We start from the raw sequence: 13,411 nt of genomic DNA, 5'->3' as shown, positions 1-13,411 counted from the left end.
TGTAGATTTATCTTACCTGATGCTGAAAATGGGAAAGGATGGGACGGCAAGCCAGAAAAAAGGCGTGTGGTCTGTTAGCGACACCTACTGGTTGAGTGGGCCATAGCAACCCAGCTCTACCTGTCTCACTACCTCTGTGGGGCAGGAGGAGTCAAGCAACAATGTTTATTGTTTGCATACGTCACACACGCACCAAATCCTCACAGTTGTTTTTAAAAGTCGGATTTATTGAGGCATGACTTACCTGTCATAAAATGTATCCCTTTAAAAACGTACAGTTTGCCAAGCTATGACAAATGTGTACAGAAGTGTAACTACCAACACTAACAAGATACAGAATATTTTCATCTTAGCTGAAAATTCCCTCACACCGTGTTACAGTCGATCCCCTAAGCCCAGCCTCAGCTTCTAGCAAGAACTGATTAGATTTCTGTCTTATAGTTTTGCTTTTTCCCAAATGTCACAGAATAGAATCACACAGTACATAGCCTTTGTATCTGGCTTTTTTCCATTTTGCCCTCATCCTTCTCTGATTCTTCTACATTGCTGACATGTATCAATGGGTCATTCTTTTTTTTTTTTTATTGCTGAGTGTTTCTCAATTACGTGGATACATCATAGTTTGTGTATCCATTCTCTTGTCCATCTCACAATTTTCTTTTGAAGTAATATATCATCCCCACTTTAAGGAGAAAGAAATTGAGGCTCAAAAGAGTGAAGAGAGTGAGGGAGACCCAAGGTTGCTCAACTAAAGAGGCCTGATCGCAAATTCTGGAAGTGGTTATACTGTTCCCATTCCTTTTCCTCCTAGTCAGCTGAATGACTTCATTCAATGAGGAATATGCGACTTGCACAAAGCTTGTGTTTCCTCTCCCTCCTCTCTCAGTGAATGCATGATAAATACATAGGGAAGGACCACCACGACTGGGAAGGATCTGTCATCAGTTGACTGAGGGTTGTGCTGGAGGGACTAACTAGCGATCACCCCGTGTGTTCAGCAACAGTGTGTGAATGCTTTGCAGAAGGGTACTTGGTTGCAAGATTCCCACCTTGGAGTAGGAAGTTGGATTACATAGTCTCTTCTTTCTTGACTTTCTTATTACTGGAAGAGTATCTGGGGGGAGAAAACCAATACACATTCTGTTTCTCTGTGTAACATTGTTATTTCTCTCCCTGATCCTCAGTTTTCCCATCTGCACAATGGGCATACCCTCCCTCTGAAGCTGGGGAGGGGATCGTTTGAGGTGACCTACAAGGGCACAGCACAGGGAATACCACCAGTTCCCCATCCCGCGTCTTCCCCACTGAGCTGTATCAGGACAGAAAAATTTTTTCCAGCTCAGTTTCTCTGCATGGGTGGCCCTTTCTCCATGGTGCAGGAGACATGTCCCCAGTTTTCTAGGAACTTGGAGGATGTTGGGGACTCATTCACAGACCCTGCCTTTCTCCCGCGCAGGCCTCCACCTGACAGATGAATTACAGATCAATGTTGTGTGCATTAATTCTTCCAAGGCATTCCCATTGGCCAGGGGCCGTATTTCACGGCCAGAGAATTGCTCTATTCCTGACTTAACACAACACCTGGGCTGCTCAGTGTGGCGTGTGTTCCACCTAATCCCTCTCCCCAGACTCCACACTTCTCCCAAATCTGTTGAGCTGGCTCAACAGAGAGTGGTGTTGGTCCACGACCAGCCGAGCAGGGGGCTGCGTTCTATCCCTCCTATTTTCCACCTTCCGCCCAAGCTTTGTCAGAGGCCGGAGCTGCCCTTGTCTGGCGACTGTGTTTGCCCCCACCTAGACTGGTATACCACGAGGGCGTACAAAATGGAAGCCAAAGCTCAGAGACATATGGATTGCCAGAGCAACATAGCAGCCAGATCACAACAGTTCCTCGCAGCCGACATTGTCCTCTGTGCAGGCAACTTCTCCACGCTAACCGTGGAGTCTTACAGAAACCCCATGAGAGAGACTCTACAATCATCCCTATTTTTGAGACGAAGACACTGATGCCCAGAGAGGTTAAGTCACTTGCCCAGGGTCACACAGCTCAGACGTGGTGGAGCGAGGGTTAGTCCGGGTTACCTGGCCCCAGAGTGTCTGCTCTCAACACTCCTGCTGTGCTGCATTTGAAGGATCAGTCTGCACAAGACACTGTGCTGAGCATTGCAACAAAGACTGAGATGGGTAGCTAATCCACAGGAGACCAGCATAAAGCTAGGTTGAAGGTGTAAGTGCAGAAAAGCAATAGCCATAAGCAAGCCTTGAGGGAATAATTTCTAGGAGGAATACAACATCATATGATTTGAAATTTGGCTCCTGTCCTGTGTGTTCTGTGGTCCCTGAACTTTCCTTTTTTCCCTTTTTGTTGTTGTTGTTGTTTTTTGATGTTTGTTTATTTATTTTGAGAGAGATGGGGAGAGAGAAACTGGGGGAGGGTCAGAGAGAGACAGGGAGAGAGAGACCATCCCAAGCAGGCTCCCTGCCATCAGCACAGAGCCTGACGTGGGGCTTGATCTGACGACCAGGAGATCACCACCTGAGCTGAAATCAAGAGTCGGGTGCTTGACCGGCGCCCCTCCCTTCGATCCTTCTCCTGTGTCTGTTTATCTGTTTCCCACTGCTGAGCCTAGGGCAGGAGTTTAATAACGGTTGTATTAATAAATCAAGGGAAGAATGACAGCTTAAAAAAAATGAAACAAAGGCTCAGAGGAAGCAAAAAAGGAGGCAGCTGGTTCCAGTCTCCTAGAAACCTCGAAAGAGACGAGTCTGGCCTTTGCCAGAAGTCCCTGGAGGTGTGAGGGTGGGTTGGGCTCTAGGGGGCGCAGATCTGGAAGGGGGTTGGAAGACTGTTTATGGCCTGCCCTCGGGTAGGTAGGGATGCTTCTGCAGCTGCCTTGACTTTCGGCTTCCTCATTTGTCAGGGTGAGACGTTCACCCCAGACCCTGGCACCCCAGGCTTGCTGTGAGCCCCTGATGGACAGCCTTGCAGAAAATGGCTGCTCCTAACCATGTGGGGCATAGAGTCCAAAGACTCCAGTTCGTGTCCTGAAGTCATCGTGGGGATTCTGGGTCTCCGTCTGCCCACCTGGGCACTGTTGACTGCAAACATCTGATAGATGAGTCAGTGACCACAGAACTTTCTCGTGTGGCCAATGCTCCTGTAACATACAGAGTGCCGTGTGGTGAGAGGGAAGCCGACGCTTCAGGAGACGTTGCCTCTGGCTCAGACCGGCCCTTGGCTCCACAGGCAACCTCATGGAAGCCATTCCCTGGCAGAAACCCTCCCTGGATCTCCACTGAACCCAGAATGAAACCCAAAGCCTTCGCCAGCACCCCTTGGCCTAATCTGCAACCCCCCTCCTCCCAGCCGTGAAGCTCCGTATCCATTTCCCTTCTGTTCCTCCCTTGTTTGTTCCCCTCAAATTTGTTCCCACCTCATGCCTCTGTGCTTGCAGCTTCCTTTCCTGGAATGGCCTTCCCCAGGCCTTCAAAGAGGTCCCTCCTATGCTTCCTTCAGGCCCTGCTTCTGCTCCGGAGTCCCCACATCACTGTTCCTGAGCGCTCCACCGAAGAGGTATATCCCCCCCATCTTAAGCTTTCCGGCTTGTTGGTTTACTCGTTTACCTCTATTTTGCCACGAAGTCAAGGACCACAACTACCTCCTTCACTGCTGCACCCCGAAGGCCTTAGAAGCGTTGTCACTGGCTTCGGTTCCTCACGGGTGAATTCAGCAACGAGGTTTCCTCTCGGCCTCGGGCCCCCCGCCTCTGCAAAACCGGGAAGGGAGACTCCGCACCTTGGAAGGGGTCCCCACGCCCTCCGCTCTCTCCCCTGTCAACCTTCCCCGGGGGGGGGGGGGGTGGTGCGACAGGCAGTGACGGGCCTTGGGTGGCCCAGAGCCCCCTGACGAATGAGGCTGAATCGGGCGACGCGGCCGGTTATTGATCTGAGCAGGTTGTCAGTGAAGGGGGAAGTTGTAATTGTTGCTGTAGTTTCATTGTAACCACCAGCCCCGAAGGGAAATTAAACTTTGCAGCTAATGGGGCTATATGATCCTTCAACCTTTGATGTATTGAATCCGAGCGAGGTCCCCGGAATACTGAGTGGCTGCTCAGAGCATCATTTTCAAGCAGAAAAGCTGCCTCAAAGCTGCCATTCTTTTTCAGCCTGGGGAAGAGGTGGAGCCAGAAGATGCCTGTGTTCTTACGTTCCATCCGTTTCCCTAAGAGGCTTAGAAAAATCTCCAGGGATCAAATCGGGAGGCTTTCGATCAGGAAGGAACCTCAGGGCGTAAGCACCCACCTCCAGCCCCGCTTCCTCCTATCATGCTCCGCACAGAAGCCTGTCCTGCTCCTACCGCCTGATGTGAGGATGTCACATCCCTGCTTCAATACCGCCAGTGCAGCCCCCTTGCCGAGAACTCCACTCCTCAGAGGGGACCAGCAGCTTCAACGGCCCCCGGGAGCTGGTTGGAAATGCAGCCCGTTGCGCCCCACTCCAGACCTGCTGACTCAGGAATCCGATTCCAGTGTGCAGACAAGTTCGGGAAGCACCGGCCTGCAGGGTGGATTCGAAGCTAATTTTCATGGCATGTGAGCAATTTTGATCTGAACAGATATTGGACTATTAAGGACTGAGGGTCCGGATCTATGCAGACTTTGGGTGAAACCTTGACTTGGCCACTTACCAGCTGTGTGGCTTTGAGAAGTTTCCTTCCCTGCTTCAAACTTCACAGGGCTATTGTGAAAATCAAATAAATTTTTTACAGGCAAAGTGCTTGGAGGAGGGCATGATATATAGTAAACAGAGGTTCCCTTCAGCTCCTACCATAAGCCTGTGTGTAGACCCCTCATTCATACTAAAGTGTAAATGACTGATATAACCACTAGTCAACATGTTGATGGTTCTTACACAGGCCCATTTTTTAAGAGGAGGAAATGAAGCTCAGAGACTTGAAGCAAATGATTGGAAAGAGGCAGAGATGGGATTTGAGCACAAGATGGCCTGACTCTAGAATCTAGGTGCTCGACTAATGCATGCTTGACTTGATTTCTCAGCCAATTGCCTGGGAGGTAGATTTACAGAGAGAAAAATAGGGGCCCAGAGAGAGGAAGTGGCATCTAAGATTCCCAGCTTATGGATTGTAGGGCCAGGAACTACATTAACTCAGAGTTATCCATTCAACCTGAATTTCCTGAGCATACCTGTGGGGAAGCCACTGTGGACAAAACAGGTTCATTTCCAGACTGCAAGTGCTGTGGGTGGAGACCAGGCTCCTCCTTACACGGTGCGAGGGTGCTGGATCTCACTTGCAGATGCCCTGGGCACTTGGAGAACTCTCCCACCCCTCCCACCTGCTCTGCTGCCTGCTGTGCCCCCGCCAGCCCTCCCTCCTGTGCCCTTACCCCTCCACATGCCCGGTCCCCGCATGCCACATCTCCTGGGCTTGCGTCCAAGCTGAGTAGGAGATGGGACATATTTTATCCTGACGCCATTTCTCATCCCATCATGGACTTACAGGAAATTACCATTTGTCCCCAGCCAGCTCTCTCCCCTTGTCCTGTCTCTTGGGAGAGGGACTGTGGATGAGCACTCCCTGGAGACTCCAGTGACGGGAGGGGGGAGCTGATTTCTCTGGGGCTGGTGGCTACCGAGGTCCCAGGAATGGGGACGCAGGCAAGATTAAGACAGAGACCAGGCCAGCTGGCAATTCACCCGGCTCGGGGCCAGGAGGCAGGATCGCTGGCTTTGCAGTCTGGGTCTGCCGCGCTGTTTTCAACGATCTTGGGCAAGTCATACAATCCCTTTGGGCTTTTTTGTATCCTCACCTGTGAAGTGACAGACACCTGAAAAAGTGCACTGCAGATGAGGTGACTCCTAGGTCCCCGTGTGCAACAATTTCCTGTGCTAAGTTATGTAAGCATCTTTCATAGACACGTGCTTTACAGACCACCCGTGCTCCAGAAGGTCAGATGAGGGACTGAGCGTGCTGGGCTGCAAGGATTAGGGAGGTCTCCAGGAGGAGAGGGAACCTGTGCCCCTCCCACCTCACCCCCTCAGATTCCATTTAAGGACCCGCAGCATGCCTGGCATCTTGTGCTGGCTGTTCTATACCCCATCACATCCTTTGAAGAGCAGCACCTCGGTGCCCTGGGGGTAGGGACAGTCCCAGGTAAAACCCCAGTCTGGCCATTGAGGAGGTGACCTTCCGGTAGATCCAGGTCACTTGTCAGCATCCTCATATCTACGGTATTTGCTTCTCATTGCCGCCGTGACAAATGACCACAAACCCAATGGCTTAAAGCAACACACGTTTATTACCTTACGGTTCTGGAGGCTGGAAGTCTAAAATCGAGGCATTGGCAGGGCTGTGTCCTTCTGGAGGCTGCGGGGCAGATCTCAGGTCTTGGCTTTTTCAGCTTCTAGAGGCCACCTGGGTCCATGTTTCTGGGCACTTACCTTTGATGACTCTGCCCTCTGCTGCTGTTGTCACATTTTCCACCACTCTGAGCCTCTCGCCTCCCTCTGATAAAGAGCCCTGTGATGATAAGATAACCTTCTCATCTCAAGATCCTTAATGCATGCATGCCTGCAAAGTCGCCTTTGGCATGAGGATGAGGACGTGGGCATCTTAAAGGGAGCCATCGATTCCCACCCCAACCTCTGCTGGCAGTGCTTCCCATCTTCTGGAAACCCGAACTGAGAGACGGAAGTGGCTGCCACAAGGTCAGCTACCATAAGTGGCCAGACTGGGGTTTGCACCTGGGACTGTCCCTCCTCCTGATACATGGAGATGCCTCCCTGGGGAGGGTTGGATGGTGTCGTGGGACAGGGAGTAGAGAACATTCTCGATAAAGGCTGGGTGGAGGGTTTGGGGGAGTAAACCCTGGTTTCCCCCTTGCGTTATGATGAAATCTTCTCCATGCATAGCACAGTGCCTGGCACGTAGGTACATAGTAGGTGCTCACTAAACATCTGATGAATGAATTGGCATAAAGAAGAAAGCATGAGACATTTCGCCAAAAGAAAGCAGTCCCTTCGCCAAAAGGGACACCATAGCCATGGTGTCGGATTGTGAAGGGTCCTAAGTGCCAGAACAAGGAGGTTAAAAGTCACTGTGAAGACAGTTGTGGACTAATGGCAATAGGTGATATGCATGTGACATTTCAGGGAGAGGAGTCTGGTATTATCACGCAAGGAGACTAGAGTCCAGAGAGGTTGGGGTCTGGAGGAAGGTTTAGAGGGCCGCTGGAGAAGTCTGGTGTTCGGCCAAGCCTGGATAATCTTGAAGTAGCCAAGACAATAAAAGCCGGGGGGGAAGAAGTAAGAGCTACGCGATTGCATTGGAAAAAAGAGATTCCAGTTTGATCACTGATTGGAATAATCATAGTTATGAAAGACTGAATGCATAGTATGTATTATAAATTGGACTAAGCACTTTTTCATACATAATCAAACCAACCCGTAAAATCCAATTTAAAAATGTCCATTCTGGGGCAACTGGGTGGCTCAGTTGGTTGAGTGTCTGACTCTTGATTTCGGCTCAGGTCAAGATCTCGTGGTTGGTGGGTTCGAGCCCCGCATCGGGCTCTGCAACGACAGTGTGGAGCCTGCTTGGGATTGTCTCTCTCTCTCTGCCCTTCCCTTGCTCATGTTCTCTCTCTCTCTCTCTCAAAACAAATAAATAAACATTAAAAAAATGTTTTGTGCCTGTTTTGTGGATGACACCAGAGAAGCTCTGAGAGATGAGGTGAGAGGCACCAGTGTGAGTGCAGCCAGGATGTGGCAACACCAATATTTGAACTCTTGTCCCCCTACAGCTAAACTGGCACGTGCCTCTGTGGCATCACGTGCCTGGTGGTGGGATGTGCTGAGCGTGACAGGGTGAGGACACACCATGGGCAGTTAGCCCCTTCTGGGCATATGGAGGAAATATGGTGGGCCTGCCATGATGACAGCTGGGGTGAGGCTTCTGGCTTGGAGTAGGGGTGGGTGGGATGTTCGAGATGACCTCACTGAGTCTGAGGAGCCCGGGCAGGTCCAGTGGGTGACCACCCCAAGTTGGAGAATCTGGGTCTGGAACTTGGGAGAGGAGCTGTAGTTGGAGATGAAAATCTGGGAGTTGTAGTAGACACAGTCGGTACCCCAGCCGTATCCCTGGGGCTTCACCTTTGTAAAGCTGGCTGGGCTGAATTCCAACAGCCTGAGGGCACTGCTTTTGGCTGGCACCTGTCCTGCTTGGCGCCTGCTGGCTAGAAGTGCCTGAGAATTAACACTCTCCGGGAAAACCTTCAACTAATGACTGAAGGGAGCTGGCCAATGAGTGGCCCCGGCCTCCTGGCTCCTCAAATGGGATAATCCCAAAGAGCATGTTCTAAACTGAGTCCCAGCGTTCTCCAGTGGGGTTAAGCTCTGGTTGCCCACAGTGGCACCTGCCTTGGTTTTGTACTGTCAGTCGGCTCTCTTCCCTTCCCTATGTCGCTTCTGCATCCCCCATCCTGATGTTTCTTGGGGCCACTGAGTAAGCTGTCTACACTCAAAACTTTGGCTCAGAGCCTATGTTTATGGGAGAATTCAGACCAAGATGGGAGTCCACCCCCCTGCCCCAGAAGGGTCTGGAGACAGGAGAGAAGCGAGTTCAGAAGCCAGAAGCAAACCTTAGGGATGTGGGTGCCTTTAACACATGGAACTGAGAAGGAAGCTCAGAGGTAGAAATACAAGAGGAAAGGACAGGATTCTGGGGGACAGGAAGGAGGGAGACTTAGCTGTGTTGGTCAGTAGTGGCAAAGCCACCCAAGAGGTTAAGGATGAAAACTGGAGCCTTCTTCCATGTAGCAGTCTTATCACTAATGATCATTTGCAAAACAGTTGAGGTAATGATGAGACCAGAACTAGATTTCTAGAAGTTGAAGGAAGTGGAACAAAATATAAGTGAGTATGATTACTTTCCAGCTAGTGTTTATTATGCACATTTGATGTGTGGTGCACTTTCCGATTTAGATCACTGGGTCTTTCGTGTATTCCTAGAAATCAGGAATGATGCCCATTTTATGGATGAGGAAAATGGAGCTCATGGTGGTTAGGGTGACAAGCAAAATCACTAGCCAAGGAAGAAAGGAGACACATGAGAGAGGTGGGGGAAGAAGTGAGGTATGGAGTTACCGTTTACTGAACGTCGATCTTCTCTGTGCTATCCTTGAAAATTACTAGCTGTGTAATCTTGTGCTTATTACTTAACTTCTGTGTTTCTATATCTGAAAAATGGGGACGTTTTTAGTATAACCACATGGGGTTTGTATGAGGACTTAATTATGTAGAACATGTAGAATTATGTAAACATGTAGAACAGTGCCTAGTAAATAGCGAGCATTTCATAAGTTAGTAATTACTATTTTTATTATTAATGTTAAGATTGTTATTAATAGGGCTGCTGTGACCTATATATACATTGTTGCCAATTTTTATAGCAGCTAAAGGTGGGCACCATCCTCAGTTTACAGATGAGATAAATGAACTTCAGAATGTTGCCCAAGCTCACAGAACAAAATGGAATGGAGCATGTATTTGAATCCTTCTCTGTCTGGTTCCAAAGACCACTGGTTTCTGTTGTGTCAGGACTGGGCAGAGTTTTTCCAAGTTTAAAGTGACTTATTATAGTTTGAAGGGAGAACAGAAGGAAGAAATTGAAGACAGAAGAGAATAAGCGGAGACCAGGTATGTCTACTATTGTAGGTGGGAGAGTGTGACCAGAAGGCAGATTTACAGATTTACCCTGGCCTTATACAGACAGGAAAGAAGGAAGGAGAAGAAGTTGAATTTGGCATTTCAGCAACAGTGCATTGTGGATGAGAATTTTCCTGTTCAGGACTTTTTGTGGTCCTAAAACAAATTAGTTTTCATGTTTTTAAGCTGTGAGGGTAACAGGAAAGAAGGGGGAAGGGGGATGATTAAGGAGCAGTGAAATATGACCTGGTTATTGTGGGCATTATAGCCAATAATAAAGACAGGGGGAAAATCATGCAGGATCCCACAGGGACCAGGGGGAATGGCTCAACCCACCTTTGGGATCGGTTAGCTGTGTCCTGCTTCTTGCTCAAAAATTGCAAATCTTATTGACTCAAAGTTCAAGGAATACCATTAAGGGCAATGTAGCATGGTAGAAACATCAAGGACTTGAGTCAGATAATGTGGATTTGAAGCCATATTCTGTGAATTCCTGGCTATGTGTCCAGTCATTCCCTTCTTTGAGCCTTAGCTTCCTCATCTATGAAAAGGTGTTAATAGTATCTTTCTCACAGGGTGGTTGGGCAGATTAAATGAGGTTATATTTACAAGTTTCCTTGGAATGTAGAAAATGCCAATTGTAGATATTAACAAAGACATAATCACTATTTAGGCTTTTCCCAAATCCTAACGCAAGCTAAATTGATGTCTCTCTTTGCACCTTGTCCTCATGGGGAGACTGGCAGAACCCATACTGTTTTCTCCACACCTGCTTTTCATGAATCTGGACCTGGACTAAGCCTGGCCTGAGCCTTGAAAACACTGGGATCCCTAGGAAGACAGATTGTTGATGGTCTACCTTCTCTCAAATACTGTCTAGTTTTCTACACTTTTTGGGACAGGGGTCCCTCAGGGGAAGCCCTAGTCAAACACTGTGTGGGAAACTCTTGCTTTAGATGAACCTCCATGCAAGAGATGTGACTATGAGATAGTGGGTGTGGCTTTGTGGGAGGTTGGGCCTCTGGTACACCTCATTCCACCAAAGGGAGAGATTATGGCCCTCTGGAGGAAAAAGTCCACACTAAGATCTTAGTTTTCTTTTCTTATATTTTTTTCTCTTCCTTCCTTCCTTCCTTCCTTCCTTCCTTCCTTCCTTCCTTCCTTCCTCCCTTCCTTCTTTTTCTTTCTTTCTTTCCTTCCTTCCTTCTTTCTCTTTCTTTCTTTCTTTCTTTCTTTCTCTCTCTCCCTTCCCTTCCTTTTTCTTTCTTTCTTTCTTTCTTTCTTTCTTTCTTTCTTTCTTTCTCTCTCTCCCTTCCCTTCCTTTTCTTTCTTTCTTTCTTTCTTTCTTTCTTTCTTTCTTTCTTTCTTTCAAAATTAATCAAATGAGTTTCACTCTACATTGACCACAAGCATTAAGTTAAGCTATGCAAGGGTCGGCTTAACTGAGCATGCCACCCGGAAACTGTCCGTGGTGCTGAAGTCTTTGCATTAGCACTCTCACCTTGTGGAAGGGAGCCCCTCTCTGGCTCTGGTTCATGACCTCTACCTCTGAGAAATCCTCCTGATTTCACCTCTCTGTATGACTTGCAGGTTATTACACATGTCTTATATGTTCCAGAATACCTTTAACCATCTACCGGCCCTGATCCTTGTCTATTCTCGTCCACCAACAATTCCTGTCATTAGCTTTGCCTGGAAAACGAATGGGCAACTTGAATCCCAAGCTTGGTTCTCAACTTCTTATTCCCAACCTCACAGGTGTGCTCTACTGCCACATGTCTGGCAGACTTCAAACCATATTTAAAGAGGGCTGTATTCTGTACAGAGGAGAAACATAGGGTTGCAGAAAGACCTGAATTGAATTATAAATTCAATATTGGCCAGATGTGTGTCTTGCACAGATATTTTAACCTCTCTGAACCTCATTCTCCTCATCTGTACAATGGGTAGGGTTGTTGAGGAGGTAAGAATTAGCTATGTATAGTACGATTAGTGGATCAGATCCTCCTAGGGCTCCATAAACAGGAACAACTCATGTTAATAACAAGGGACATTTCAAGACAAACATTTCCTTTTCACTTTTTTTCCTCAAAAAGTGCATAGCTTGTTAGCTTTGGGCAAATCTCTTAGCTTCCCAGTGCCTCTGTCTCCTCTTCCATCTTGGTGGTGATGGTGGTAGTTTTGGTGGTGAAAGTTTCTTTAATAACTTTAGGATTGTGTGGAGGATTCAATTTGTTGAAAAAAATTGAGTAAGATGTAAAGTATACAGTGCTGAGTGTCACTTGGGATATTTCACCCTTTATGGGCCAGCAAAAGTTCATTTTCTTCATGAACACTACCCATCACCTTCTGGTAAGCCTTTAGTGCAGACTCCAACCCCCAATAAACCTTTCCTTTGTGCTCACTGTACATCTATTTTTGCACTTACTACCCTGTATGGTAATAATTTGTGTTGTCATGGCTGTCCCCCTACAAATAAGACTGTGTAATTCTTGAGGATGGGATCCATTGGTAGATTCCTGAGGTGCGTGTTCACTCCGTATTTATTTGGTCATATAGTATTGATTTATATTTAAATAAATGTTTAGGCAAATACACCTGGATTTGACTGAAACCAAATACACATGGCAGACTTAACACTAAACTGGCAGTCAGATGACTTGGATCTACTCTAGTTCTGTTTTCATTTTACTACGTGGCCCTGGGAAACCCTCTCTCCCTCTCCAAAGGCTCAGTTTTGCTTTCTGAGAGATGATGGAGTAGGATTTGATGAATTGTAAGGGGACTTCCAGCTTTTAAAATTCAACACACATTCAGTGAATATTTATTAAGCACCTGTTGTGTGCTAAGTAGTAGGAAGCCTGGTGAAGGACAAGACATGTTCTTGACCCCAAAGAGTTCTTATTTCAATGAAAGCGGAGAGAAAAACCATCAGAAAAGTATAGTACCACATGGATGTGTAACGTTCTAGGACTATTTATAACTTGTGTCAGCACAAGTGGCTATGTCTGTCCAAAAGACAGGTACTCAACCCAGCCTAGGGAAGTGAAGGATAGGAGGGCTTCCTGGAGGAAGTATTCTCCTAGATGATGCTTAATAAAGGAGTAAGAGTTGGTTACTACAGACTTTTAGAAGGAAACCTGAGGGTGAGTCTAAGTGGAAAAAGAAGACCTCGCAGATGCCTGAGTATAGAGAGGGCAGTACATATTTGTGAAGCCACTAGCTGAGGCTTGGAATTTGTGTGCAAGGAGGATGTAGTGGCAAAAGGCCATGCTAAAGATTCAAGCAGTGGCCAGAGGTCAACACAAAAGTTCTTTGACTATTATCCCAAAGGAACAGAGAGGGGTTTCAGTCAAGAATGTCTGTATTCTCAGACTGCACTGCAAAAAGGACCCTAGTTGCAGGGTACGTATTCCATGGATATTGGATGGGAGTGAGGACAGGCTTGGAAATCAGTAGGGTGAATGTTGTGAGAATCCAGGGCCGGGGGCTTGTAGTTGGGACTGGGGTAGTGATGGTGGGGTAGCGTGGAGCAAAGTGAACAAAATCGAGAGGCATTTACAAAGTCCTGTGTACTGACTGGGTGCAGATGGCAACAGAAAAGGAATCAGGTTCTCTAGCCCGGGAAACTAGATGTCTGGAGGTCCATTTATTGAGCAGAGAGCACAGGAATGGAAACACATGGGCC

This window comes from Panthera leo, chromosome D3 (assembly GCF_018350215.1).
Source record: "Panthera leo isolate Ple1 chromosome D3, P.leo_Ple1_pat1.1, whole genome shotgun sequence".
NCBI classification, from domain to species: Eukaryota; Metazoa; Chordata; class Mammalia; order Carnivora; family Felidae; genus Panthera; species Panthera leo.
This window is presented reverse-complemented; position numbering follows the sequence as displayed.